The 27373-nt window shown below is 48.2% G+C and overlaps 3 long non-coding RNA genes across 5 annotated transcripts; all 3 read left to right on the forward strand.

Annotated features, from left to right (window-relative positions):
* Positions 1–14993: 14993 nt before the first annotated feature.
* Positions 14994–19568, forward strand: LOC114449314 (uncharacterized). Its single transcript, XR_003671980.1, has 3 exons — positions 14994–15048; positions 16028–16063; positions 19453–19568. It is a non-coding gene; the product is annotated as an uncharacterized LOC114449314 (long non-coding RNA).
* Positions 19569–19598: 30 nt separating this feature from the next.
* On the forward strand, positions 19599–21641 carry LOC114449313 (uncharacterized). The gene is made up of 3 exons (XR_003671979.1): positions 19599–19707; positions 19778–20075; positions 20287–21641. It is a non-coding gene; the product is annotated as an uncharacterized LOC114449313 (long non-coding RNA).
* Positions 21642–22864: 1223 nt separating this feature from the next.
* LOC114449312 (uncharacterized) lies at positions 22865–26560 on the forward strand. 3 transcript variants are annotated; one of them, XR_003671976.1, is made up of 10 exons: positions 22865–22898; positions 23220–23263; positions 23343–23394; positions 23475–23510; positions 23596–23638; positions 23712–23836; positions 23926–23973; positions 24050–24165; positions 26002–26076; positions 26460–26560. It is a non-coding gene; the product is annotated as an uncharacterized LOC114449312 (long non-coding RNA). The 3 variants fall into 3 exon arrangements; XR_003671978.1 differs by having other exon boundaries at positions 22875–22898; positions 23343–23389; XR_003671977.1 differs by lacking the exon at positions 26002–26076 and having other exon boundaries at positions 26460–26554.
* The last annotated feature ends 813 nt before the right edge of the window (positions 26561–27373 follow it).

Genomic DNA, 27373 nt, shown 5'->3' on the forward strand with positions numbered 1-27373 from the left:
GGCTGATCGGCAATCATTATTATTGTTGTTCAGAAATTATGCCGGCTTTCACAAAAGCTCGGACAACAGTCACTGCAGAAACATGAGTCCACGCATCATCCACAATCCATTCACATATGCTGGCGTATCGCGCGCGGCGCTCCCTCCCAGTAAAGCTGTGCTCGCTGTCTGCCATCCATCGCTCCCACGCCGCTCGCAACTTAACTTTGAACGCCCTGTTTACGCCGATGTCCAGCGGTTGGAGTTCTTTGTTAACACTCCCGGGACTACGGCAAGCACTGAATTCATCAGCTTCGCTTGGTTTTTTTACACCGGCGGTAAGACGGGCGCTCGCGCGCCCATGTCTTCCAGCCCAGTCACAGTGTCGGAGCTGTCCAGCATCTTGGCCTTCTGAAGGCTGCTCACACTGCCGGGGCTGTCCAGCATCCAGGGCGGAGGGTGAATTAGAGTGCGGCTGTCCGTCAAGGACGCAGCTGCATTTAGAGAGGCAGAAGTTGTCTTTGGTGAGGGACGGTAAGCTGGCTGCCGAGCTGTTGCGCCCGGAGGGTTTTTCTGGGGTACCTGTAGCGCACTGGGATTTAATAATTTTTTTATTTTATTTTTTTTTCGTGCCCCTGGTAGTGTGCTGGAGCTCCAGGAGGGAGAGTGTGACGGCCGAAGGGCCTAATACTTGTTGTGTGATTGTTCCACTATGGTTGCAGGTTTCCATCAGGGTGGCGCTGTGTTGATTGATCCTGCACTGCAGTCTCTTCTCTTCTCCTGCATTCACCACCTGCCAAATTGGGGGGGCCGTCCAATCGGTTGTGGTAAGGTGAATTTTGCTGTCTTAAGACAATTTTTGTCATGCGTCCTTTTTCCAGTTTACTGTCGGCGTTGCAGGTCCAGTGTAGCGAATTTGGTTGATTGCAGCGGTTAATGCTCTAGGAGACACGCAGGGTTTATTGTGCTGGGGGCCGCAGAGAGGTCAGATAAATCACTGACTCTCTTTGCAGACGTTAAAGCCAGAGAACAAATCAGTTTTAAGACACAAACTTCAGTGAAACTGTATCCAGAGGCTCAAAGGGCGCCCTGGTTAGTGCGCGTAAAACTAACGCCAAATCCCACTGAGGAGCATTTCTTATTGGCGCCCTTCTGGTCACTAGTGACAGGAGGAAACGCATATAGAAGCATCCGGGGCCACGGCCGGTGCGCAAAGAAATCCACTCCCAGCGGAGGATTGTCCAGAGCGCCCAGAGAAAACCACAGAGCGCACAGCGCATTCTCGCGTCTGGCAAACAGAATATTTCTACAGAATATTTATTACAAAAATAAACAGGAAACAACTGCGCGAGTTCAAACCTGCCAGCTTCCCTCTCATCGCTGTCAGAGTCACAGCCACACACGTGGCCGGCTGGCTGATCGGCAATCATTATTATTGTTGTTCAGAAATTATGCCGGCTTTCACAAAAGCTCGGACAACAGTCACTGCAGAAACATGAGTCCACGCATCATCCACAATCCATTCACATATGCTGGCGTATCGCGCGCGGCGCTCCCTCCCAGTAAAGCTGTGCTCCCACGCCGCTCGCAACTTAACTTTGAACGCCCTGTTTACGCCGATGTCCAGCGGTTGGAGTTCTTTGTTAACACTCCCGGGACTACGGCAAGCACTGAATTCATCAGCTTCGCTTGGTTTTTTTACACCGGCGGTAAGACGGGCGCTCGCGCGCCCATGTCTTCCAGCCCAGTCACAGTGTCGGAGCTGTCCAGCATCTTGGCCTTCTGAAGGCTGCTCACACTGCCGGGGCTGTCCAGCATCCAGGGCGGAGGGTGAATTAGAGTGCGGCTGTCCGTCAAGGACGCAGCTGCATTTAGAGAGGCAGAAGTTGTCTTTGGTGAGGGACGGTAAGCTGGCTGCCGTGCTGTTGCGCCCGGAGGGTTTTTCTGGGGTACCTGTAGCGCACTGGGATTTAATAATTTTTTTATTTTATTTTTTTTTCGTGCCCCTGGTACTGTGCTGGAGCTCCAGGAGGGAGAGTGTGACGGCCACAGGGCCTAATGCTTGTTGTGTGATTGTTCCACTATGGTTGCAGGTTTCCATCAGGGTGGCGCTGTGTTGATTGATCCTGCACTGCAGTCTCTTCTCTTCTCCTGCATTCACCACCTGCCAAATTGGGGGGGCCGTCCAATCAGTTGTGGTAAGGTGAATTTTGCTGTCTTAAGACAATTTTTGTCATGCGTCCTTTTTCCAGTTTACTGTCGGCGTTGCAGGTCCAGTGTAGCGAATTTGGTTGATTGCAGCGGTTAACGCTCTAGGAGACACGCAGGGTTTATTGTGCTGGTGTTTGTATTTTTTTAAGGCTGGTTTCGGGGCTAGAGAGGAATATGTGTGGCTGTGTGTGTAGCGGCTGGGGCCCCCAAAACTGAACTCTGTAATGCACAAACAGACGCTCCGTGCGGCGCACAGCGGCTGTGCGCGCAACATAGCAGGACAGCGCGTGCACCGGACAGAGATGAGATGTCCTCTCCTCCTCATCAGAGCTGTGAGGAGGAGGGAAAAAACATCGGACGTTATCACCCTGGATCTGAAAGAGCCAGTGATGCTCTTAGGTGTAAAATTCGGATTAGGATGCAACACAGCCGAACTGCCACCCCCCTGAATCCTGAGGCAGGTGGGGGCCGCAGAGAGGTCAGATAAATCACTGACTCTCTTTGCAGACGTTAAAGCCAGAGAACAAATCAGTTTTAAGACACAAACTTCAGTGAAACTGTATCCAGAGGCTCAAAGGGCGCCCTGGTTAGTGCGCGTAAAACTAACGCCAAATCCCACTGAGGAGCATTTCTTATTGGCGCCCTTCTGGTCACTAGTGACAGGAGGAAACGCATATAGAAGCATCCGGGGCCACGGCCGGTGCGCAAAGAAATCCACTCCCAGCGGAGGATTGTCCAGAGCGCCCAGAGAAAACCACAGAGCGCACAGCGCATTCTCGCGTCTGGCAAACAGAATATTTCTACAGAATATTTATTACAAAAATAAACAGGAAACAACTGCGCGAGTTCAAACCTGCCAGCTTCCCTCTCATCGCTGTCAGAGTCACAGCCACACACGTGGCCGGCTGGCTGATCGGCAATCATTATTATTGTTGTTCAGAAATTATGCCGGCTTTCACAAAAGCTCGGACAACAGTCACTGCAGAAACATGAGTCCACGCATCATCCACAATCCATTCACATATGCTGGCGTATCGCGCGCGGCGCTCCCTCCCAGTAAAGCTGTGCTCGCTGTCTGCCATCCATCGCTCCCACGCCGCTCGCAACTTAACTTTGAACGCCCTGTTTACGCCGATGTCCAGCGGTTGGAGTTCTTTGTTAACACTCCCGGGACTACGGCAAGCACTGAATTCATCAGCTTCGCTTGGTTTTTTTACACCGGCGGTAAGACGGGCGCTCGCGCGCCCATGTCTTCCAGCCCAGTCACAGTGTCGGAGCTGTCCAGCATCTTGGCCTTCTGAAGGCTGCTCACACTGCCGGGGCTGTCCAGCATCCAGGGCGGAGGGTGAATTAGAGTGCGGCTGTCCGTCAAGGACGCAGCTGCATTTAGAGAGGCAGAAGTTGTCTTTGGTGAGGGACGGTAAGCTGGCTGCCGAGCTGTTGCGCCCGGAGGGTTTTTCTGGGGTACCTGTAGCGCACTGGGATTTAATAATTTTTTTATTTTATTTTTTTTTTCGTGCCCCTGGTACTGTGCTGGAGCTCCAGGAGGGAGAGTGTGACGGCCGAAGGGCCTAATACTTGTTGTGTGATTGTTCCACTATGGTTGCAGGTTTCCATCAGGGTGGCGCTGTGTTGATTGATCCTGCACTGCAGTCTCTTCTCTTCTCCTGCATTCACCACCTGCCAAATTGGGGGGGGCCGTCCAATCGGTTGTGGTAAGGTGAATTTTGCTGTCTTAAGACAATTTTTGTCATGCGTCCTTTTTCCAGTTTACTGTCGGCGTTGCAGGTCCAGTGTAGCGAATTTGGTTGATTGCAGCGGTTAATGCTCTAGGAGACACGCAGGGTTTATTGTGCTGGGGGCCGCAGAGAGGTCAGATAAATCACTGACTCTCTTTGCAGACGTTAAAGCCAGAGAACAAATCAGTTTTAAGACACAAACTTCAGTGAAACTGTATCCAGAGGCTCAAAGGGCGCCCTGGTTAGTGCGCGTAAAACTAACGCCAAATCCCACTGAGGAGCATTTCTTATTGGCGCCCTTCTGGTCACTAGTGACAGGAGGAAACGCATATAGAAGCATCCGGGGCCACGGCCGGTGCGCAAAGAAATCCACTCCCAGCGGAGGATTGTCCAGAGCGCCCAGAGAAAACCACAGAGCGCACAGCGCATTCTCGCGTCTGGCAAACAGAATATTTCTACAGAATATTTATTACAAAAATAAACAGGAAACAACTGCGCGAGTTCAAACCTGCCAGCTTCCCTCTCATCGCTGTCAGAGTCACAGCCACACACGTGGCCGGCTGGCTGATCGGCAATCATTATTATTGTTGTTCAGAAATTATGCCGGCTTTCACAAAAGCTCGGACAACAGTCACTGCAGAAACATGAGTCCACGCATCATCCACAATCCATTCACATATGCTGGCGTATCGCGCGCGGCGCTCCCTCCCAGTAAAGCTGTGCTCGCTGTCTGCCATCCATCGCTCCCACGCTGCTCGCAACTTAACTTTGAACGCCCTGTTTACGCCGATGTCCAGCGGTTGGAGTTCTTTGTTAACACTCCCGGGACTACGGCAAGCACTGAATTCATCAGCTTCACTTGGTTTTTTTACACCGGCGGTAAGACGGGCGCTCGCGCGCCCATGTCTTCCAGCCCAGTCACAGTGTCGGAGCTGTCCAGCATCTTGGCCTTCTAAAGGCTGCTCACACTGCCGGGGCTGTCCAGCATCCAGGGCGGAGGGTGAATTAGAGTGCGGCTGTCCGTCAAGGACGCAGCTGCATTTAGAGAGGCAGAAGTTGTCTTTGGTGAGGGACGGTAAGCTGGCTGCCGAGCTGTTGCGCCCGGAGGGTTTTTCTGGGGTACCTGTAGCGCACTGGGATCTAATAATTTTTTTATTTTATTTTTTTTTCGTGCCCCTGGTACTGTGCTGGAGCTCCAGGAGGGAGAGTGTGACGGCCACAGGGCCTAATACTTGTTGTGTGATTGTTCCACTATGGTTGCAGGTTTCCATCAGGGTGGCGCTGTGTTGATTGATCCTGCACTGCAGTCTCTTCTCTTCTCCTGCATTCACCACCTGCCAAATTGGGGGGGCCGTCCAATCGGTTGTGGTAAGGTGAATTTTGCTGTCTTAAGACAATTTTTGTCATGCGTCCTTTTTCCAGTTTACTGTCGGCGTTGCAGGTCCAGTGTAGCGAATTTGGTTGATTGCAGCGGTTAATGCTCTAGGAGACACGCAGGGTTTATTGTGCTGGGGGCCGCAGAGAGGTCAGATAAATCACTGACTCTCTTTGCAGACGTTAAAGCCAGAGAACAAATCACTTTTAAGACACAAACTTCAGTGAAACTGTATCCAGAGGCTCAAAGGGCGCCCTGGTTAGTGCGCGTAAAACTAACGCCAAATCCCACTGAGGAGCATTTCTTATTGGCTCCCTTCTGGTCACTAGTGACAGGAGGAAACGCATATAGAAGCATCCGGGGCCACGGCCGGTGCGCAAAGAAATCCACTCCCAGCGGAGGATTGTCCAGAGCGCCCAGAGAAAACCACAGAGCGCACAGCGCATTCTCGCGTCTGGCAAACAGAATATTTCTACAGAATATTTATTACAAAAATAAACAGGAAACAACTGCGCGAGTTCAAACCTGCCAGCTTCCCTCTCATCGCTGTCAGAGTCACAGCCACACACGTGGCCGGCTGGCTGATCGGCAATCATTATTATTGTTGTTCAGAAATTATGCCGGCTTTCACAAAAGCTCGGACAACAGTCACTGCAGAAACATGAGTCCACGCATCATCCACAATCCATTCACATATGCTGGCGTATCGCGCGCGGCGCTCCCTCCCAGTAAAGCTGTGCTCGCTGTCTGCCATCCATCGCTCCCACGCCGCTCGCAACTTAACTTTGAACGCCCTGTTTACGCCGATGTCCAGCGGTTGGAGTTCTTTGTTAACACTCCCGGGACTACGGCAAGCACTGAATTCATCAGCTTCGCTTGGTTTTTTTACACCGGCGGTAAGACGGGCGCTCGCGCGCCCATGTCTTCCAGCCCAGTCACAGTGTCGGAGCTGTCCAGCATCTTGGCCTTCTGAAGGCTGCTCACACTGCCGGGGCTGTCCAGCATCCAGGGCGGAGGGTGAATTAGAGTGCGGCTGTCCGTCAAGGACGCAGCTGCATTTAGAGAGGCAGAAGTTGTCTTTGGTGAGGGACGGTAAGCTGTCTGCCGAGCTGTTGCGCCCGGAGGGTTTTTCTGGGGTACCTGTAGCGCACTGGGATTTAATAATTTTTTTATTTTATTTTTTTTTCGTGCCCCTGGTACTGTGCTGGAGCTCCAGGAGGGAGAGTGTGACGGCCGAAGGGCCTAATACTTGTTGTGTGATTGTTCCACTATGGTTGCAGGTTTCCATCAGGGTGGCGCTGTGTTGATTGATCCTGCACTGCAGTCTCTTCTCTTCTCCTGCATTCACCACCTGCCAAATTGGGGGGGCCGTCCAATCGGTTGTGGTAAGGTGAATTTTGCTGTCTTAAGACAATTTTTGTCATGCGTCCTTTTTCCAGTTTACTGTCGGCGTTGCAGGTCCAGTGTAGCGAATTTGGTTGATTGCAGCGGTTAATGCTCTAGGAGACACGCAGGGTTTATTGTGCTGGGGGCCGCAGAGAGGTCAGATAAATCACTGACTCTCTTTGCAGACGTTAAAGCCAGAGAACAAATCAGTTTTAAGACACAAACTTCAGTGAAACTGTATCCAGAGGCTCAAAGGGCGCCCTGGTTAGTGCGCGTAAAACTAACGCCAAATCCCACTGAGGAGCATTTCTTATTGGCGCCCTTCTGGTCACTAGTGACAGGAGGAAACGCATATAGAAGCATCCGGGGCCACGGCCGGTGCGCAAAGAAATCCACTCCCAGCGGAGGATTGTCCAGAGCGCCCAGAGAAAACCACAGAGCGCACAGCGCATTCTCGCGTCTGGCAAACAGAATATTTCTACAGAATATTTATTACAAAAATAAACAGGAAACAACTGCGCGAGTTCAAACCTGCCAGCTTCCCTCTCATCGCTGTCAGAGTCACAGCCACACACGTGGCCGGCTGGCTGATCGGCAATCATTATTATTGTTGTTCAGAAATTATGCCGGCTTTCACAAAAGCTCGGACAACAGTCACTGCAGAAACATGAGTCCACGCATCATCCACAATCCATTCACATATGCTGGCGTATCGCGCGCGGCGCTCCCTCCCAGTAAAGCTGTGCTCGCTGTCTGCCATCCATCGCTCCCACGCCGCTCGCAACTTAACTTTGAACGCCCTGTTTACGCCGATGTCCAGCGGTTGGAGTTCTTTGTTAACACTCCCGGGACTACGGCAAGCACTGAATTCATCAGCTTCGCTTGGTTTTTTTACACCGGCGGTAAGACGGGCGCTCGCGCGCCCATGTCTTCCAGCCCAGTCACAGTGTCGGAGCTGTCCAGCATCTTGGCCTTCTGAAGGCTGCTCACACTGCCGGGGCTGTCCAGCATCCAGGGCGGAGGGTGAATTAGAGTGCGGCTGTCCGTCAAGGACGCAGCTGCATTTAGAGAGGCAGAAGTTGTCTTTGGTGAGGGACGGTAAGCTGGCTGCCGAGCTGTTGCGCCCGGAGGGTTTTTCTGGGGTACCTGTAGCGCACTGGGATTTAATAATTTTTTTATTTTATTTTTTTTTCGTGCCCCTGGTACTGTGCTGGAGCTCCAGGAGGGAGAGTGTGACGGCCGAAGGGCCTAATACTTGTTGTGTGATTGTTCCACTATGGTTGCAGGTTTCCATCAGGGTGGCGCTGTGTTGATTGATCCTGCACTGCAGTCTCTTCTCTTCTCCTGCATTCACCACCTGCCAAATTGGGGGGGCCGTCCAATCGGTTGTGGTAAGGTGAATTTTGCTGTCTTAAGACAATTTTTGTCATGCGTCCTTTTTCCAGTTTACTGTCGGCGTTGCAGGTCCAGTGTAGCGAATTTGGTTGATTGCAGCGGTTAATGCTCTAGGAGACACGCAGGGTTTATTGTGCTGGGGGCCGCAGAGAGGTCAGATAAATCACTGACTCTCTTTGCAGACGTTAAAGCCAGAGAACAAATCAGTTTTAAGACACAAACTTCAGTGAAACTGTATCCAGAGGCTCAAAGGGCGCCCTGGTTAGTGCGCGTAAAACTAACGCCAAATCCCACTGAGGAGCATTTCTTATTGGCGCCCTTCTGGTCACTAGTGACAGGAGGAAACGCATATAGAAGCATCCGGGGCCACGGCCGGTGCGCAAAGAAATCCACTCCCAGCGGAGGATTGTCCAGAGCGCCCAGAGAAAACCACAGAGCGCACAGCGCATTCTCGCGTCTGGCAAACAGAATATTTCTACAGAATATTTATTACAAAAATAAACAGGAAACAACTGCGCGAGTTCAAACCTGCCAGCTTCCCTCTCATCGCTGTCAGAGTCACAGCCACACACGTGGCCGGCTGGCTGATCGGCAATCATTATTATTGTTGTTCAGAAATTATGCCGGCTTTCACAAAAGCTCGGACAACAGTCACTGCAGAAACATGAGTCCACGCATCATCCACAATCCATTCACATATGCTGGCGTATCGCGCGCGGCGCTCCCTCCCAGTAAAGCTGTGCTCGCTGTCTGCCATCCATCGCTCCCACGCCGCTCGCAACTTAACTTTGAACGCCCTGTTTACGCCGATGTCCAGCGGTTGGAGTTCTTTGTTAACACTCCCGGGACTACGGCAAGCACTGAATTCATCAGCTTCGCTTGGTTTTTTTACACCGGCGGTAAGACGGGCGCTCGCGCGCCCATGTCTTCCAGCCCAGTCACAGTGTCGGAGCTGTCCAGCATCTTGGCCTTCTGAAGGCTGCTCACACTGCCGGGGCTTTCCAGCATCCAGGGCGGAGGGTGAATTAGAGTGCGGCTGTCCGTCAAGGACGCAGCTGCATTTAGAGAGGCAGAAGTTGTCTTTGGTGAGGGACGGTAAGCTGGCTGCCGAGCTGTTGCGCCCGGAGGGTTTTTCTGGGGTACCTGTAGCGCACTGGGATTTAATAATTTTTTTATTTTATTTTTTTTTCGTGCCCCTGGTACTGTGCTGGAGCTCCAGGAGGGAGAGTGTGACGGCCGAAGGGCCTAATACTTGTTGTGTGATTGTTCCACTATGGTTGCAGGTTTCCATCAGGGTGGCGCTGTGTTGATTGATCCTGCACTGCAGTCTCTTCTCTTCTCCTGCATTCACCACCTGCCAAATTGGGGGGGGGCCGTCCAATCGGTTGTGGTAAGGTGAATTTTGCTGTCTTAAGACAATTTTTGTCATGCGTCCTTTTTCCAGTTTACTGTCGGCGTTGCAGGTCCAGTGTAGCGAATTTGGTTGATTGCAGCGGTTAATGCTCTAGGAGACACGCAGGGTTTATTGTGCTGGGGGCCGCAGAGAGGTCAGATAAATCACTGACTCTCTTTGCAGACGTTAAAGCCAGAGAACAAATCAGTTTTAAGACACAAACTTCAGTGAAACTGTATCCAGAGGCTCAAAGGGCGCCCTGGTTAGTGCGCGTAAAACTAACGCCAAATCCCACTGAGGAGCATTTCTTATTGGCGCCCTTCTGGTCACTAGTGACAGGAGGAAACGCATATAGAAGCATCCGGGGCCACGGCCGGTGCGCAAAGAAATCCACTCCCAGCGGAGGATTGTCCAGAGCGCCCAGAGAAAACCACAGAGCGCACAGCGCATTCTCGCGTCTGGCAAACAGAATATTTCTACAGAATATTTATTACAAAAATAAACAGGAAACAACTGCGCGAGTTCAAACCTGCCAGCTTCCCTCTCATCGCTGTCAGAGTCACAGCCACACACGTGGCCGGCTGGCTGATCGGCAATCATTATTATTGTTGTTCAGAAATTATGCCGGCTTTCACAAAAGCTCGGACAACAGTCACTGCAGAAACATGAGTCCACGCATCATCCACAATCCATTCACATATGCTGGCGTATCGCGCGCGGCGCTCCCTCCCAGTAAAGCTGTGCTCGCTGTCTGCCATCCATCGCTCCCACGCCGCTCGCAACTTAACTTTGAACGCCCTGTTTACGCCGATGTCCAGCGGTTGGAGTTCTTTGTTAACACTCCCGGGACTACGGCAAGCACTGAATTCATCAGCTTCGCTTGGTTTTTTTACACCGGCGGTAAGACGGGCGCTCGCGCGCCCATGTCTTCCAGCCCAGTCACAGTGTCGGAGCTGTCCAGCATCTTGGCCTTCTGAAGGCTGCTCACACTGCCGGGGCTGTCCAGCATCCAGGGCGGAGGGTGAATTAGAGTGCGGCTGTCCGTCAAGGACGCAGCTGCATTTAGAGAGGCAGAAGTTGTCTTTGGTGAGGGACGGTAAGCTGGCTGCCGAGCTGTTGCGCCCGGAGGGTTTTTCTGGGGTACCTGTAGCGCACTGGGATTTAATAATTTTTTTATTTTATTTTTTTTTCGTGCCCCTGGTACTGTGCTGGAGCTCCAGGAGGGAGAGTGTGACGGCCGAAGGGCCTAATACTTGTTGTGTGATTGTTCCACTATGGTTGCAGGTTTCCATCAGGGTGGCGCTGTGTTGATTGATCCTGCACTGCAGTCTCTTCTCTTCTCCTGCATTCACCACCTGCCAAATTGGGGGGGCCGTCCAATCGGTTGTGGTAAGGTGAATTTTGCTGTCTTAAGACAATTTTTGTCATGCGTCCTTTTTCCAGTTTACTGTCGGCGTTGCAGGTCCAGTGTAGCGAATTTGGTTGATTGCAGCGGTTAATGCTCTAGGAGACACGCAGGGTTTATTGTGCTGGGGGCCGCAGAGAGGTCAGATAAATCACTGACTCTCTTTGCAGACGTTAAAGCCAGAGAACAAATCAGTTTTAAGACACAAACTTCAGTGAAACTGTATCCAGAGGCTCAAAGGGCGCCCTGGTTAGTGCGCGTAAAACTAACGCCAAATCCCACTGAGGAGCATTTCTTATTGGCGCCCTTCTGGTCACTAGTGACAGGAGGAAACGCATATAGAAGCATCCGGGGCCACGGCCGGTGCGCAAAGAAATCCACTCCCAGCGGAGGATTGTCCAGAGCGCCCAGAGAAAACCACAGAGCGCACAGCGCATTCTCGCGTCTGGCAAACAGAATATTTCTACAGAATATTTATTACAAAAATAAACAGGAAACAACTGCGCGAGTTCAAACCTGCCAGCTTCCCTCTCATCGCTGTCAGAGTCACAGCCACACACGTGGCCGGCTGGCTGATCGGCAATCATTATTATTGTTGTTCAGAAATTATGCCGGCTTTCACAAAAGCTCGGACAACAGTCACTGCAGAAACATGAGTCCACGCATCATCCACAATCCATTCACATATGCTGGCGTATCGCGCGCGGCGCTCCCTCCCAGTAAAGCTGTGCTCGCTGTCTGCCATCCATCGCTCCCACGCCGCTCGCAACTTAACTTTGAACGCCCTGTTTACGCCGATGTCCAGCGGTTGGAGTTCTTTGTTAACACTCCCGGGACTACGGCAAGCACTGAATTCATCAGCTTCGCTTGGTTTTTTTACACCGGCGGTAAGACGGGCGCTCGCGCGCCCATGTCTTCCAGCCCAGTCACAGTGTCGGAGCTGTCCAGCATCTTGGCCTTCTGAAGGCTGCTCACACTGCCGGGGCTGTCCAGCATCCAGGGCGGAGGGTGAATTAGAGTGCGGCTGTCCGTCAAGGACGCAGCTGCATTTAGAGAGGCAGAAGTTGTCTTTGGTGAGGGACGGTAAGCTGGCTGCCGAGCTGTTGCGCCCGGAGGGTTTTTCTGGGGTACCTGTAGCGCACTGGGATTTAATAATTTTTTTATTTTATTTTTTTTTCGTGCCCCTGGTACTGTGCTGGAGCTCCAGGAGGGAGAGTGTGACGGCCGAAGGGCCTAATACTTGTTGTGTGATTGTTCCACTATGGTTGCAGGTTTCCATCAGGGTGGCGCTGTGTTGATTGATCCTGCACTGCAGTCTCTTCTCTTCTCCTGCATTCACCACCTGCCAAATTGGGGGGGGGGGGGCGTCCAATCGGTTGTGGTAAGGTGAATTTTGCTGTCTTAAGACAATTTTTGTCATGCGTCCTTTTTCCAGTTTACTGTCGGCGTTGCAGGTCCAGTGTAGCGAATTTGGTTGATTGCAGCGGTTAATGCTCTAGGAGACACGCAGGGTTTATTGTGCTTGGGGCCGCAGAGAGGTCAGATAAATCACTGACTCTCTTTGCAGACGTTAAAGCCAGAGAACAAATCAGTTTTAAGACACAAACTTCAGTGAAACTGTATCCAGAGGCTCAAAGGGCGCCCTGGTTAGTGCGCGTAAAACTAACGCCAAATCCCACTGAGGAGCATTTCTTATTGGCGCCCTTCTGGTCACTAGTGACAGGAGGAAACGCATATAGAAGCATCCGGGGCCACGGCCGGTGCGCAAAGAAATCCACTCCCAGCGGAGGATTGTCCAGAGCGCCCAGAGAAAACCACAGAGCGCACAGCGCATTCTCGCGTCTGGCAAACAGAATATTTCTACAGAATATTTATTACAAAAATAAACAGGAAACAACTGCGCGAGTTCAAACCTGCCAGCTTCCCTCTCATCGCTGTCAGAGTCACAGCCACACACGTGGCCGGCTGGCTGATCGGCAATCATTATTATTGTTGTTCAGAAATTATGCCGGCTTTCACAAAAGCTCGGACAACAGTCACTGCAGAAACATGAGTCCACGCATCATCCACAATCCATTCACATATGCTGGCGTATCGCGCGCGGCGCTCCCTCCCAGTAAAGCTGTGCTCGCTGTCTGCCATCCATCGCTCCCACGCCGCTCGCAACTTAACTTTGAACGCCCTGTTTACGCCGATGTCCAGCGGTTGGAGTTCTTTGTTAACACTCCCGGGACTACGGCAAGCACTGAATTCATCAGCTTCGCTTGGTTTTTTTACACCGGCGGTAAGACGGGCGCTCGCGCGCCCATGTCTTCCAGCCCAGTCACAGTGTCGGAGCTGTCCAGCATCTTGGCCTTCTGAAGGCTGCTCACACTGCCGGGGCTGTCCAGCATCCAGGGCGGAGGGTGAATTAGAGTGCGGCTGTCCGTCAAGGACGCAGCTGCATTTAGAGAGGCAGAAGTTGTCTTTGGTGAGGGACGGTAAGCTGGCTGCCGAGCTGTTGCGCCCGGAGGGTTTTTCTGGGGTACCTGTAGCGCACTGGGATTTAATAATTTTTTTATTTTTTATTTTTTCGTGCCCCTGGTACTGTGCTGGAGCTCCAGGAGGGAGAGTGTGACGGCCGAAGGGCCTAATACTTGTTGTGTGATTGTTCCACTATGGTTGCAGGTTTCCATCAGGGTGGCGCTGTGTTGATTGATCCTGCACTGCAGTCTCTTCTCTTCTCCTGCATTCACCACCTGCCAAATTGGGGGGGCCGTCCAATCGGTTGTGGTAAGGTGAATTTTGCTGTCTTAAGACAATTTTTGTCATGCGTCCTTTTTCCAGTTTACTGTCGGCGTTGCAGGTCCAGTGTAGCGAATTTGGTTGATTGCAGCGGTTAATGCTCTAGGAGACACGCAGGGTTTATTGTGCTGGGGGCCGCAGAGAGGTCAGATAAATCACTGACTCTCTTTGCAGACGTTAAAGCCAGAGAACAAATCAGTTTTAAGACACAAACTTCAGTGAAACTGAAGTCCAGAGGCTCAAAGGGCGCCCTGGTTAGTGCGCGTAAAACTAACGCCAAATCCCACTGAGGAGCATTTCTTATTGGCGCCCTTCTGGTCACTAGTGACAGGAGGAAACGCATATAGAAGCATCCGGGGCCACGGCCGGTGCGCAAAGAAATCCACTCCCAGCGGAGGATTGTCCAGAGCGCCCAGAGAAAACCACAGAGCGCACAGCGCATTCTCGCGTCTGGCAAACAGAATATTTCTACAGAATATTTATTACAAAAATAAACAGGAAACAACTGCGCGAGTTCAAACCTGCCAGCTTCCCTCTCATCGCTGTCAGAGTCACAGCCACACACGTGGCCGGCTGGCTGATCGCTAATCATTATTATTGTTGTTCAGAAATTATGCCGGCTTTCACAAAAGCTCGGACAACAGTCACTGCAGAAACATGAGTCCACGCATCATCCACAATCCATTCACATATGCTGGCGTATCGCGCGCGGCGCTCCCTCCCAGTAAAGCTGTGCTCGCTGTCTGCCATCCATCGCTCCCACGCCGCTCGCAACTTAACTTTGAACGCCCTGTTTACGCCGATGTCCAGCGGTTGGAGTTCTTTGTTAACACTCCCGGGACTACGGCAAGCACTGAATTCATCAGCTTCGCTTGGTTTTTTTACACCGGCGGTAAGACGGGCGCTCGCGCGCCCATGTCTTCCAGCCCAGTCACAGTGTTGGAGCTGTCCAGCATCTTGGCCTTCTGAAGGCTGCTCACACTGCCGGGGCTGTCCAGCATCCAGGGCGGAGGGTGAATTAGAGTGCGACTGTCCGTCAAGGACGCAGCTGCATTTAGAGAGGCAGAAGTTGTCGTTGGTGAGGGACGGTAAGCTGGCTGCCGAGCTGTTGCGCCCGGAGGGTTTTTCTGGGGTACCTGTAGCGCACTGGGATTTAATAATTTTTTTATTTTTTTTTTTTTTCGTGCCCCTGGTACTGTGCTGGAGCTCCAGGAGGGAGAGTGTGACGGCCACAGGGCCTAATGCTTGTTGTGTGTTTGTTCCACTATGGTTGCAGGTTTCCATCAGGGTGGCGCTGTGTTGATTGATCCTGCACTGCAGCCTCTTCTCTTCTCCTGCATTCACCACCTGCCAAATTGGAGGGGCCGTCCAATCGGTTGTGGTAAGGTGTATTTTGCTGTCTTAAGACAATTTTTGTCATGCGTCCTTTTTCCAGTTTACTGTCGGCGTTGCAGGTCCAGTGTAGGGAATTTGGTTGATTGCAGCGGTTAATGCTCTAGGAGCATATGGGATGCTACAGTGCCTTTTTCAGAAGATCAGACATGGAGGCCGAGCACGGCCTGCAGGGTCAGACTAATGAGAAGTTACTTTGTAGTCACAGTCAGTCTGTGTGGCCCAAAATAATAGTAAATGGACCGATATAATAATAACTTAGATCTACGTTGGTCGGTCACATGATCCATGACGTTCCCTCTCTGCCCTGACGTCGTGCCCTGTAGCTGAGCACTGCTAAGCTGCTAGAGATGGTCGGCCACTGCTGGTGGCGACACCGAGGGAGTAAACTACTGGTCCGGTGAGCAGGTTCTGACACCAGACACCAGAGCCTGGAAACCCCTAGTGACAGACAATAGACAATAGTTTGTTCCCATGAGAGCGTAAATGTGTAGCTAAGTGTGTCTCGGTAAACTCCTAAAGCCACCATCTTGTCATGTACCCACTCAATGAAAGCTTCCCCGCCTCCATGTTAAGGATCTGTACAAGGTATGAGCTGCCATTGTTAGTGGCTTCTAACTTTTGGCTGGCTTCTGGTTTTGGTCAAATACGGAGCATTCATCCCCCTTGAGCCTCCACCACTTTCTCTCTTCCCTCCCCTGCACCCCTGCCCTGATACATACCACTCCAGAGTTCATACTATAGAATCGACTGCTTTGTAGAAACACACTGAACCGCTCGGCAACAGTTTGCTGCCCTGAAAACAACTTTTTCATGGACTGCTGTTTGTGGCATGGAGCCTCATGTGCAGGTGAAACGTCACTTTGAATTTAAAAAGGCTGTTAATAAGACTAACAGTGAGTAGGCTTGGGGAGTTTAGACCATTTGGACAATGTCATGTGGAGAACGTTTGCCTTGCTCTGTTGTAGGTGTCACTTCCAGAAAAGAAGCAGGAAATACACAGGGTAAGTCACATTTATCTGAACTATGTTGATGTGTGTGTGTGTGTGTGCACAAATCTTTGCACATCAACATATGCTCCGTGTCCAGTGCAGCTGTTGTGGTGACGCTGCTGTCTACATGAACTTTATGAAAAGCCACCGTGTTTTGTTCGTGTGGATTATTGTTTTGTGAAATGTCGACCAAGTCTATGTGAAGTCTTTGTTTGACTTCAGTCCTAATTAAACTGCCCAGAGATGGGGAGTCCCCGTGTCTTTCCTCTTCTAGGAAAGACTTCTCCTCTGCCATTTTGTCTTTTTGCAGGACAGTGTAGTTGGCCTGGTCCGGGTTGCTTTGCATTGCAAATTTCGTTTACCAGCTCTGCACATTTGTCAAACCAGTGTCTTAGTTCAACATTGTAAGAGAAGACTGAAAGCCAAGCCAAGAAAGCGCCCAAGAGTCAGAGAGAACTGCTTAAGTAGGCATTTTAATTTTTGAAGGCCTCAGGTTTAGGCAGTTTTGTGTCTGAGAGAGTGGCTCAGAGAGTTGGCTGGGCCAAGGAAGGACCTGAAGGACCTGGGTTTAATTCTTGCATTTTTTATTTTGTGAACAGTCAAAGTGAAGAGTGAAAAGTGAGTGGAGAAAATGTGCATACATCTGAAAGAATGGCTCAGAGGGTTAAGTGAGTGGTGTGTTGTTCTGTGGGACTGGGTTCAGTTCCAGTTCCTTTTTTCTAGTGAAACACTCCAAGTAAAGAGTGAAAGGTTCACTGAGGGGAGGTCCAAATGCCTGAGTGGCTCAGGTGGTTAAGGGAGTGCTTTAAGAGCCAGGTTTGATTCCTATGAAATTGCTGTAGTGGCACTGTAACGCAACCACAGAAAAATCATAAGACTGTACTGTAGAACCTAGTGACTAGCCGGCTAGCTGGAATACGAGTCCACAAACAGCTGCTGTGTGTGAATGGAGCTACGTCGTACACTGACACTGCTACTATTTGCAGCACTAGCTGATCTGCTAATGTAAAGCAAAGAGGTCAAACTTAACCTTTTGTATACACGCGGCCCGAGGACGGGACGGTTCATGTTTTCACTGCAATATCTCCGTCTGGGCGCAGCCATTTTGTGCTCTTTGTTGACAACCTACACCTCGTTGGAAAGCCACTTCCCTACTCTATTGATTGACAGCTCGTTTGACCATACAAAAGGATCGAGGGCCTGTCCCTAGCCAAAAGAATCCAATGAGCGACTATATCGAGCGAAGCACCTCCCCCCACTCTTACGCTTGTATTTTCAGCCCATTATATTTGACGCTGAATCTGATGCAATGGACGTATAGCCAATAAGATTTCCGTCACGGGGATGTCCCACATGAAGGGGTTGTGGAAGGAGGGTGGGCTACAGGCCTAAGCGTAAACATGAACAATGGATGCCGGCTGTCCATGCGTAAATGCGTAATAGTGAGAGTGAGCGTATATCTCCATTCCAGTGGTATTTCCAGTGACCAGAGAGATGGCGAAACGCATGGAAAAGAAGAATTACACTGTTGAAGAAGTTATTGAAGAGTGTACGAGACGGGAAAGCGACTTTTCTGACGAGGATGTGTCGGATGCGCAAAGTTATGTGTCGTCTGTTGACTCGGTGGAGGAGGACATGTTCATTGAAGGAGAAGATATTGTCCATGACAAGTAAGTGTAACTTTTATACATGTTGCAGTTTTATAAATAGAATGTAGACGTTTCAAAGAATTAGTGAATACAGTGTTGTGTCCTTTGTTTTGTTTACCTGTGTGGGGGAGGTGTGCGCTTTTACTATTCCTCCAAAAGTAGTTGTGGAGGACTGATTTGTGAGGTGAACAATGAATACAGCTACAGTTGTTCTGTGAATGAATATCTGATATATACATACAACCATACATACATCTATAGTTATTTTGTTTTATATATATTTTGTGCATTTTTAGGCAAACACTGTGTTCTATTTCATTTACCTGTGTGGGTCCTTTGTTCTGTTTACCTGTGTGGGGGAGGTGTGTGCTTTTACTATTCCTCCAAAAGTAGTTGTGGAGGACTGATTTGTGAGGTGAACAATGAATACAGCTACAGTTGTTCTGTGAATGAATATCTGATATATACATACAACCATACATACATCTATAGTTATTTTGTTTTATATATATTTTTTGCATTTTAGGCAAACACTGTTCTATTTTGTTTACCTGTGTGGTGTGCACTTTTACTATTGATTTGTGAGGTGAACAATGAATGCAGATACAGTTGTTCTGTGAATGAAAACCTTATTTTTTGCATTTTAGGCAAACTGATTCAGATACAGAGTGGGAGCCAAGCACCAGAGCCAGAGCAGCCTCCTACTCCCAGTGTACAACATCACAAGCCAGTCTACATCTCTGGTGACAGTAAGACACCCATCAAGCTTTCTAGCTGTGCTTTGTAGCAGCCCGTGACTGTAACAGTGGCATACTGAGAACAACATGTGGCTGTGAAACCTGTGGAATTGTAAACATGTAAACAGTTTGCTGTAAGTAGTTTGGGTATTTGTTTAGATAAAGGTGTTGTTTTTGACCATATCTCTTGTTCTGAGTCTTTTCTTGTGATGCACAATTTCAGTTTCAGTAGAATAATGAGCATTCAATGTGTTTTTGCTTCACTAACATTATTTCAATCATACTAATAGTGAATCTGAATATGGAATGAGGTTCCTCTAAGTGGCACCTTTCATTAGAGCTCTCATTGATGTCTGTATGTTGAAGCATTCCAGAGTTATGCACTTTGGTGCCAAAGTGTCCATTTGGAGACTCCAAATGGCACTTTTTGGAGAGCGCCTGGGAATACCTACAGAAAAACCTGTCCCAAATGGTCATTTCTTGTCCAATTACTATCTACTTTTAACTGGGAATAGGTAAGACTTCAGCCTGTGTCACTATATTGTCATCTAATCAACATCACCATGCTCCAGTTGTCAAGCAGCCTTTTTTTACAAAAAAGTGTTACCTTCACAATGAGACCAAGCTTTTGCACATACTCCTAAGGGCTCACAAACAGCTTGTAGTTTAATTTGGGTATGCCTTTGACAGGCGTTTCATCAACTATTGAGGGTGGTGTTAAAGGGTTAAAGACTACAAAAATAATGTTCATGTCTGCTCTTGTTCTCAGTCATTAGCCAGAAACTGTGGGCTTCTACTGGTCATTTATATATTGTTTATATGTAAATTAATTGTGTGATTGATGAAGCCAAACAAAAACAACATCCTGTGGACATTTGACTAAATAAATAAATATATAAAAACACAGTTAGTGTTTAGGAGGTTTTTTGGGTTTTCATGTTTAAAGGATCGGTGAGAGGGACAGTAGGTGGCGGTAATGCACCTCAAACATTGGTTGTCACTCTCCATTAAACAGAAGAAGAAGAAGTTCTCAGGAAGTGATAAGTTGGCAGCACATTGGCGCCATTTTGGAGACAACCTGAAGCAGGTGTGGAAGTTCAGCTGCTTGGTCTGATGTACTGGTGGTGTAACATCCACCGAAAGATTAGAGAAAGGGTCCTGGTTCGACCGAAGGAGAAGAGAGAAGGCCTGGTTCCACAGAAAGGCCTGGAAGCAGAGGCAGCGGCCTGCTGCTGGCGGGCACATGGCGCACAGCGAGGAGCTGCAGCAGGTGCTGTTGGCTTGTTTGAGTTTACAGTGAAGATGAAGACACAAGTTGATGAATGTTGTTTTGTCTTTAGAAGCCAGAGCAGGTGCTTCCACCCTGTGAATGGCTGCAGATCATCTGGACTTCATTACAGAGTCGCTGAGATAAAAGGGAAGCATTATTGTCTGTGTTCAACAATAAGTGTTACATTCAAACGCTTCATAAATATCATTGTGAAGTTAATGCTTGTCTCCATGTAGTGGTGAACAGGAGACAGTTGAAGACACACAGCTGAAAGCAGTGATAATCAGAGCACATGGCGCTCAGGAACAATGCACAGACTGCAGAGGATCCAGGCTCTGAGGACTGAGGAGTGGATTGAACTCAACAAGGTGAGTGGATGTTTCCTGGCTGCTTCACTGCCGATGGTAGGACACACCAACCTGAAGACTCTGCTCGGACTCGGCCTGGTCCTCAACTGCGAGTACTTCCATCAGCGTTTGGTTTTACTCGTGTTGCCCTCATGTCTGCAGTGTTTTAACTCTGCATTGCAGATCATGTGTTATATTTGGTGTTAAACATGGTCCATCTTGTCCTCCTCAGCTGACGACCACATCACAGCACCAGCGTCTCCAGTGCCTCTGCCTGCACCTGGTCATCCACCAGCCAGGCCCCGCCTGTGGTCTGAGGAGACGTCTTCATGTCCCGCTGTGTCAGGTCATCGGTTTTCTTGTTATTTCTGTATGGCATGGTTTTTTTCACCTCATATTTTCTCCCCTCACGCAGGCAGTAGTGTAGTGATAAAAATTATATTATTCATAGTCTAATTAAATAAATTAACATAGATACATAAACTAAGATACATAGATAAGTAAGACTACATAGATAAATAAATCAAAAGTAGTGTTCGTAGTGGAAAGGTGCGACAAAGAAATTAGGTTAACCTAAATTATTATGTCAGTAGACGACTAAAATAGGCTCAATAAAAATATAAAATAGATGTTTAAATAGAGTCAGGGTCCTTAACTATAATAACTATAATATATAGATTTATATATAATATAAAATTAGTATTAGAGCGTTAAGGTAGGATTAAGTAAGATTAAATTAGTGTTTAGGGATGACAGGTGTGTAGGAGGTTGTTGTTTAGGGGGTGTGTGGATGCCGGCATCTGGTTAGTGTTGTTGTTGTTGTGGTGGTTCTGTGTTGTGGGTTTGTTGTGTTTTACCATGTGTTACTGTGGTTTTTGGTGGATTGGATTGGTTTGATGGATTGGATTTGATTGGTGGTTTTTTTTGTTGACTGTGAATGGTCAACACCCAAAGGGGGAATGAATAGTGTGATGCTACAACACTAGCAGCCTTGACCAGTTTTGAAATGCTGAAATGAAAATGGTGACAGCAAAGCACACGTGACAAATGAATCCACGTGGACAGAAAATCAAAAGAAATGGATCAACTTTGCATTGAACGGAACAGCTCATGACTCCTTAAAGGAAGAAGCATTGTGGGGATCTCTGAAGAGTTGAAGACGAGAAGAAAAAATGATCCACGCTTTCAGCAACTGCATCAGAACCTGGACAAACCTTCTGGATCAAACACTCAGCGTGTGCCATGTCAACATGACGACGAGCAGCGTCACAGCAATGTTCCAATCAATCAGCAATTGTTGTGGAAACTTGAAGTCCATTTCTGAGGAGATGGGGAGACAGGCGTTTAATACGTCTGCAGGACGGGTGCTCCTGAACTGATGTAGGAGCTTTGGGAGGCGTTAGCTTGGAAATAGGACAATGTAGGGCAGAATAAGCAAACGAATGACAGTGTAGGAGAGACTAAATTAAACCATTAGGCGTTGTGACAGGAAGCATATAAAATAGGACAATGTAGGAGAGGTAGGAGTTAAATTAAACCATTAGGCGTTGTGACAGGAAGCATATAAAATAGGACAATGTAGGAGAGGTAGGAGTTAAATTAAACCATTAGGCGGTTGTGACAGGAAGCATATAAAATAGGACAATGTAGGAGAGGTAGGAGTTAAATTTAACCATTAGGCGCTGTGACAGGAAGCATATAAAATAGGACAAACATTCGTCGTTATCTAGCCAAAAATCCAATAATGTTGTGTAATGATGTGATTAAGTAGGCGTTTAAAGTCTGCGCTTCGTTACCACGTGCTAGCAGCATAGTAAGAAAAGGACGTCAGGAAAACATGGCCTAGACCTTATTTAATAGTAGATCAAATTTATAATATATATAACTTTAATGGCTAAGTAGGGTAGGAGAGAGTTAGTAGTTATTATAAGTAACATTAGGGATGCAGACGTTATGTTAGCTGGTAGCTAGTATTGTAGGAGCTCTTGGTGCTGGGCATTTGGTTTGTTGTGATGGTTGTAGGTGGGTTGTTGACGATGGGCTAGTTGTTGGTCTTGTGGAGTTGTTTGGTGTAAAATGCCCAGAGTAGTTGTTTAGTGTAATAAATAGGACAGGATTCCAGGCAAACTAGTCAAAGCGGTAGTGTAGAGGCTAGAATTAATGGCCCAAACCTGGCGTCTTGAAAGTGAAGTTTAGATGTTGCGTATATCACCTTATATGGTGGCAAAACGAGTTCGTTAAGTAGCACGTGCGTCATTAGTGTTTTAACAGAGCGTAAGAAAAATAGTCCTTTAGGTTAATTTGGAGAATCTTCATCAACAGCAAGAGTAGTTAATAGAAGTGAGACAGATTAAAGTGTCGGTGTCTAAACTAGGCAGCAAATGAAATAGAATATGAAGTGTCAGTGTTCCCTTTAACTGTAAATATGTCAAGTAGTTGTAGCGTACAAAAGTAAATTCTTAGAACAAACTATGCTTCCTAAAAAAAGGTGTGGCCTTGGAGCGCGTAAAGAAAGTCTAATTCAAACTTAGGACGAGCCGGTAGCCGAAAGTGTAGGGTCACTTTTCACTTTGATGTAGGCAGCTAGGTAGCATAGCCACTATGGGTGCTTTTTATCATGGGCTTTTTGGTTGTTGGAGGAAATATGAGTGCGTTCATGGCTGTTTTGTTCTTCACAGAACCGCTGATGTCACCTGGAAGGCCAGATTTCTGCAGGGAAGGTAACGTGTCTGCAACTGTTCTCTACACATGCTAGTGAGCATGCCTGTGAAGATGCTTGCTTACCACTCTGACTTTATTGTTCCGCAGACCCGCTGAGTGGACACCTGGATGTCTGCAAGTGAGGTAATATGTCTGCAACTGAATACATCCTGCCAGTGAAGACACTTACCATACTGTTGTGGCTCTTTTGCTTTGCAGGAGCAGAGATTCGTCACCTGGAAGGCCGGATTTCTGCAGGGAAGGTAACGTGTCTGCAACTGTTCTCTACACATGCTAGTGAGCATGCCTGTGAAGATGCTTGCTTACCACTCTGACTTTATTGTTCCACAGAACCGCTGAGTGGACACCTGGATGTCTGCAAGTGAGGTAATATGTCCGCAACTTGTTAACACATCCTGCCAGTGAAGACACTTACCATGCTGCTGTGACTCTTTTTCTTTGCAGGAGCAGAGATTCGTCACCCGGAAGGCCGGATTTCTGGGATTAAGGTAGTGTGTTTGCAAGTCATCATAACACATCCTTCCAGTGAAGATGCTTGCTTACCACTGTGTTTTATTATGTTTTTAGCTGCACAGGACCACTGATTCGTCACCTGAGAGGTGGAATTCCTGCGAGTACGGTAGTATATTTGCAACTCATGTTAACACATCTTTCCAGCGAAGACGCTTGCTTACCAGTCTGATTTTTGTTGTTCGGCAGAACCGCCGAGCGGACACCCGGATGTCTGCAAGTGAGGTAATATGTCCGCAACTTGTTAACACATCCTGCCAGTGAAGACACTCACCATGCTGCTGTGATGTTTTTATTTTTTGCTTCACAGGACCACTGATTTGTCGCCTCGAAGGCTGGATTTCTGCAGTAAGGTAGCGTGTTTGCTAGTCATCTTAACACGTCCTTTCAGTGAACATTATTCCTTAGCACTTTTTTTCTTCACAGGACCACCGATTCATCACACCGAAGGGTGGATTTCTGCCGGTGAGGTGATGTGTCTGCAACTCATCGTAGTACATCAGTGTGAAGATGGGTGCGATACTGCTGTTTGACTTTAGAAGCCTGGATGTGTAGGTATTCAGTCTGCAAGTCATGGTAACGCATCCTACCCCAGCAGCTTACTTACAGTATTTGCTTTGTGACCGCTTTGTCCCCGTAGGCCTCGAAGAAATGCTGAAGGACTCGGTGGCCTCTGCAGTTCAACCAGGTGCGATGATTGTCACCAATGGCAATTAACCAAAGGAAGGTTACTGTCCTAATATGGTCTGTCCTCTCCTCCGCAGATGAAGAGCACCTTGAAGCATCTGCGCGTCGTCGCCTCTGCCTGTCAGCGTGGTGTACAGTAATTGCTTTAGTGTTCTCTCTCAGACCGCACCAACAGTCTATTGCAGATGTGGAGGTAATGTAAAACCTTGTGAAACTGTAGGTATTTAACTTGTGTTTTTCTGGTGGTTTTTTTTAAATGCAGAAATTGTTTTGAAATGTCAGAAGACTTGTTTTAGGTTTGGCCGAACACTCAAGTAGAGCGTTTTGCCCTGTCTCCAGAACCCCAATGGACAGGATTTCAAACGACTCTCCGAGTTGGAAATCTCACCAAGACTTTGGCTCCGGATGGATTCGGCGTGCACCAACGTGCCCTGACTGTTTGACTGACTGAGGGTCTGGGTGGTATTGTGTTGTGCAATGTAGGGTCAAGGTTGTGGATGTTGTAGCTTAGATCCTAGAATGCCGGCATGTTGTTAGTTGGAGTTGAGCTTGTGGATTAGTCGATTAGTTTTGTGGGGGTTGAGGTGTGGTTTGGGTGACTTGACCGGGACTAAGAGCACACACAACAACCAAAAAAGGAGCAAGGAACGCCAAATGTGTCGCACAACAGGCACCAAGGATTTCTCAATGTAACATATGCATGGAAACGGTTACAGCAAGGAGACATTGTGAACAAATGAAATACAAACATACTCGGTGTTGGAACAGAGCAGCACATGACTGCTAAAGTAAAGAGCAAGGATGGAAAAACGCACAGTTGCAACAACAAATGAGCAATGCTATCAGCAAACACATTCAAACCCGGATCAAAGCTGTGGACAACTGGGAAATCAATCAGTGGCATTTCAAACCAACAATGTCACTGCAATGTTTTAATCAAGTACTTGCACAAGGGAATTGTGGAAATGCAAGTATGGGTTCTGTGACCAACATGATATTCAAATGTGCTGGGGTGCTGGTTTTTTTGGAATTTCAGCACTTTCAGAATGGTCCCTTTATACCAATGATGGGGGAAATGTGGGAAATGAATGAATAATGAATAATGTGTGTCATGGTGTGGCAAATTGCTGCTGGGTTGTCAACAAAGGTTTTGTGCTGCCTTTCACCTGGACAGGTGAGAGGTGGGGTCAGTGCTTGAAAAGGACAAAGATCCTTTTCTGGTCCCACCCCTTGCGTTTTGTGGTGGCATTGCATCGCATGGTCACGTCATTCCAGAAACCTGTGCTTTTTCTCTCCGTTTCTGTTGCTTATCTGTCAGGTACCCACTGCCACCCCAACTCCACCTAACACTGTGGTGGTGGGGGGTGGAGCAAAGGCCAGAATCTGAGCTGGGGGACAAAAGTTGACCTGCTTGTTTTTTTTGTCAATAAATATGTATTCCACATTTCCACAGCGTGTACTGGAAGTGTCCTAACCCCTAACCCTAACCCTTTAATCCTGTTTGTCATTGTCATGTTAACCTTGTTTAATAATGGTCTTCTGTACCGGAGGGGTGGTCTTGACCTGGACAGTTTTGGCCAGACTTGCGTCACCACAAACCCAAACATGCTTTTTGTAATGGATCCATTTCAGTCAATACAGCCGTGTCCAGAATTTGCCTTTGCAGAAATGAGCACGACACGTTCGACAATCGGGGCGCGCCGTTGACGAGGAACGGTAAGTGGAGCTTGCAAGCGAAGTGTATTTTGAAATGCAGTGTGCGTTTGAGTTGGCGATTCACTGACATGTTTGTCTCTTGTCTTCCAGATGGTCCGGTGACGTCACTCCCCGGCATCGCTGCGTTCCGGCCTGCGACCTTTTGTTTATTTTTGTCAATGCCATGTTGTGAAATGACTGAATAAAAGTTGTTGATGGAAGTTTTTGTGGTTTGCTCATATTTGTGAGTTTGGAACATTGGAATGTGTTTTGATAAAGACAGATTTGAAGTTTACACAATTGCAGGTGTTATATTTTTGTGTGTTTTACACAGGGACTGGAGGATCTGGAGTGGGCGGTTGTGTCCTGCCAAACAGTGCCCTGGTTTCCCCTTAATGTCAAAGCCTTGGTATTGTAGTCGATAAATTGTCCCACACAATGTTGTGTGTTTGTTGGCGGTGGCTTTAAAACGTACAAGCAAGATGTGTCATTAGAGGTTGAACGCACGTTTTGAGTGTGTGAATCATGCCATGAAGTTACAGTCATTACATACAATCTGCATTTGAAAAAAAATCTGTGCCATTGCTCGTCGTAACAGTCATGCCAGCGGGTGCAGTCCAGCCACGCTGACGTCTCCAAAATGCTAAATGTTTGAAATGCATTGTGTGTTCATCAGTTAAATACATGATGTATTGCCTGCCATGGAAAGCCAAACACTTGATGAATCCTTTGACAGATGTTATTCCAAAGAGGTACGACGGCGAAGCTGATTTTGTTTCACTGTGTCCACAGGCCCGCGTGTCGTCAGATGTCGATGCAGAACCGCAGTCTGGACCTGTGAGACGGCTAGAGTTGTCCTGTCTTCCCGTCAGCAGGAGGGGTTCTGGTAAAGGTCGTTGACATTATTATTGGTTTTATTGAGGTAATGGCATTAGTGGCATCGACGTAATCATGTAAAATGTTATTTGTGTAGCATGTTGTGCGTGAAAAGTTGTTTTAAAGAAACCCAGAGCCTCACCCCCAGATAGAAAGTCCCTTTTAATGTGAAGAAACCCTCACACTCTTGGTCGTCGAGCACTGTAGGCCGAACCGGCATGCTAGCGTGCTCTGCAGTGTAGAAGATGGAGTGTTTTTGGGTGATGTGAAAGGAAAGTTTTCAGAATTGTATCTTGTGCAAGACATGTTGTTGTGCTTTACTTTGCCAGATTAATTAGTTGTGTAAGGGTGTTGTAGGCTAGTTTGTATGTACTCAGATAGCCACTGTAGCCTCGCAGGAATGCCGTCATGTGGTAGAAGTATGTCAGATAAGTTGGACACTGCAAGTTTTGTGCATGAAAGTAGCATCGATAATTGTACGAATGTTGTTTGTTTTTTGTATGCTTGTCTGCACAGAGGCATGTAGCAATTACAGGCCGATTTGACCTGATGTTTAAATTGCGTTGGACTGAAGATGAACATTGTGCCAAAAAGAGCCTGACCAAAAAAGTTGCAATCCAAAGATCCTAAAGTTAACTTGAGTTTGAGTAGTATTGGGGCTACTTTGGTGTACTGGTGGAACCAGGGAACAGACTACGGCCAGAAGCAGGGTCAGTTGCCTCAAAATGCTCTCTTAATGCAGCATTTCCTTGCAGATGAATGATCGAAGCTGTAGGTGTCCTGCATGAGTCAGCTCTTGTGAAAATTCGTGGACTTGTCCGATGAGGAAA

Source organism: Parambassis ranga, chromosome 17 (genome assembly GCF_900634625.1).
Source record: "Parambassis ranga chromosome 17, fParRan2.1, whole genome shotgun sequence".
NCBI classification, from domain to species: Eukaryota; Metazoa; Chordata; class Actinopteri; family Ambassidae; genus Parambassis; species Parambassis ranga.